The sequence below is a fragment of the Petaurus breviceps genome, unplaced genomic scaffold (genome assembly GCF_028583685.1).
Source record: "Petaurus breviceps papuanus isolate PSGF00001 unplaced genomic scaffold, PetGlider_PUasm1.0 229, whole genome shotgun sequence".
NCBI classification, from domain to species: Eukaryota; Metazoa; Chordata; class Mammalia; order Diprotodontia; family Petauridae; genus Petaurus; species Petaurus breviceps.
Genome location: NW_027185903.1, coordinates 13,175,611 through 13,177,681, shown reverse-complemented (window position 1 = coordinate 13,177,681; position 2,071 = coordinate 13,175,611). Strand labels below are relative to the sequence as shown.

At 43.2% G+C, this 2,071-nt stretch overlaps 1 protein-coding gene across 3 annotated transcripts in view; it reads right to left on the bottom strand.

Annotated features, from left to right (window-relative positions):
• The window catches only part of FBXO4 (F-box protein 4), a 20,442-nt gene that overhangs the window by 1,138 nt on the left and 17,233 nt on the right, over nt 1-2,071 (bottom strand). The gene's annotated exons all lie outside the window — the stretch shown is intronic.

Here is a 2,071-nt window from a genome sequence, read left to right as displayed (position 1 = left end):
GGGGACTCTAAAAAAACTTTGGAGCTGCAGAATCCACAAAATGACACGGAGAAGCTAACCTCCCACTGAGGAGAGCCTGGCAAACCAGCAGGAATCGGCCAGCCCAGTGCTCTGGGAGCCAAGTCCAGCCCCACCCCGAGGTTTTAGCCCCAAGGCGGACCTAACCAGCCACCTGCCTGAGGGACTCCAGATCAGCAGCAGCTGTGGCCATTCCCAGATTTATCAACACATAGATGCGAAGGACAAAGTGAGAGGTCAGTGCAGTCTGGACTTTGGGACCCAGTAAGTGGGAGTGCGTGGCTTTTGCCTCCTGGGCGAGAAGCCCCTGAGAAGCCAGCATAGCCAGCCAGCGTCAGGTAGCAGCTTCAGCTCCTGGCCTGCAGAGTGTAGGGGGACTAAGCACCAGTCTGAGGGGTAATCGCTCTTGATTTAAGCTGCTTGAACCTGGATTGCAGTCTAGGGTGGAGGTCCTGGGGTGTGTGTTCAGCTTGCCAGAGTGTGTGGAGACCTCAGAGAGGGCAACCATCTAATACCTCCGGCATCTGAGAAAACCCCAGCGTTTGGTACAAAAGGTCCCCTGTCTAGTGGCAGAGTCCTACTGTGGCAAAAAGCCCAGGGGTCAAGTGACTGAGGGGTGACATGACCAGGCAAAGGAAACAAAGCAATCAGAAGATTCCCACATTAGACTCCTATTTTGGGGACAAAAAGGAGCAAAGCATGGAACAGGAGGAAGACAGTGAAGTCAGAACTCCTGCACCAAAAGCTTCAAAGGAAAATACAAGCTGGTTACAGGCCATAAAGGATCTTAAGAAGCAGATAAGAGAAGTGGAGGAAAAATTGGGAAGAGAAATGAGAACAATGCAAGAAAATTATGAAATGAGAGTCAATAGCCTGACTAAGGAAAATCACACCTTAAAAAATAGACTAACTCAAATGGCAAAAGAGGCTCAAAAAAGCAATGAGGAGAAGAATGCCTTAAAAAGCTGAATTTGCCAAATGGAAAAAGAATCTCTAAAGCTCAATGAGGAGAATCATGGCTTCAGAATTAGATTAGAGCAAATAGAAGCTAATGACTTTATGAGAAATCAAGATGCTGTTAAACAGATCCAAACAAATGAAAGAATAGAAGGCAATGTGAAATATCTCATGGGAAAAACCACTGACCTGGAAAATAGATCCAGGAGAGATAATTTAAAAATTATTAGACTACCTGAAAGCTATGATCAAAGTAAGAACCTAGAAATCATCCTCCAGGAAGTTCTCAAAGAAAACTGCCCTGGGGCGGCCAGGTGGCTCAGCGAGTAAGAGCACAGGCCCCAGTGTAGGGATGACCTGGGAATCAAATCTGGGCTCAGATACTTAGCACCACACCATGTAACCTTGAACAAGTTACTTAACCCCAATTGCTTTAAAAAAAACTGCCCTGATGTTTTAGAACCAGAGGGCAAAATAGAGTTGAAAGAATATACCGATCACCTGCTGAAAAAGATCCCCAAAAGAAAACTCCTAGGAATATTATAGCCAGGTTCCGGAATTCCCAGATTAAGGAGAGAATATTACAAGCAGCCAGGAAGAAACAATTTGAATATTGTGGAAACACAATCAGGATAACTCAGGATCTGGCAGCTTCTACACTGAGGGATTGAAGGGCTTGGAATATGATATTCCAGAGCTCAAAGGAGATAGGATTAAAACCAAGAATCATCTACCCAGCAAAACTGAGTATCATGTTTCAGGGGAAAATATGGTCATTCAGTGGAATAGAGGACTTTCAAGCATTCTTGCTGAAAAAACCAGAGTTGAATAGAAAATTTGACATTCAGATACAAGAAGCAAGAGAAGCATGAGAAGGTAAACAGGGAAAAGAAATCATAAGGAACTTATCAAAGTTGAACTATTAACATTCCTACATGGAAAAACAATAATTGTAACTTATGAAACTTTTCTCAGTAGTTGAAGGGAATATATATATATATATACACACACACACATATATATGTGGGGGGTGGGTTTATTGGCAAATTAATACATATATGAATGTGTATATATGTTTACAGGTATACATAGATAG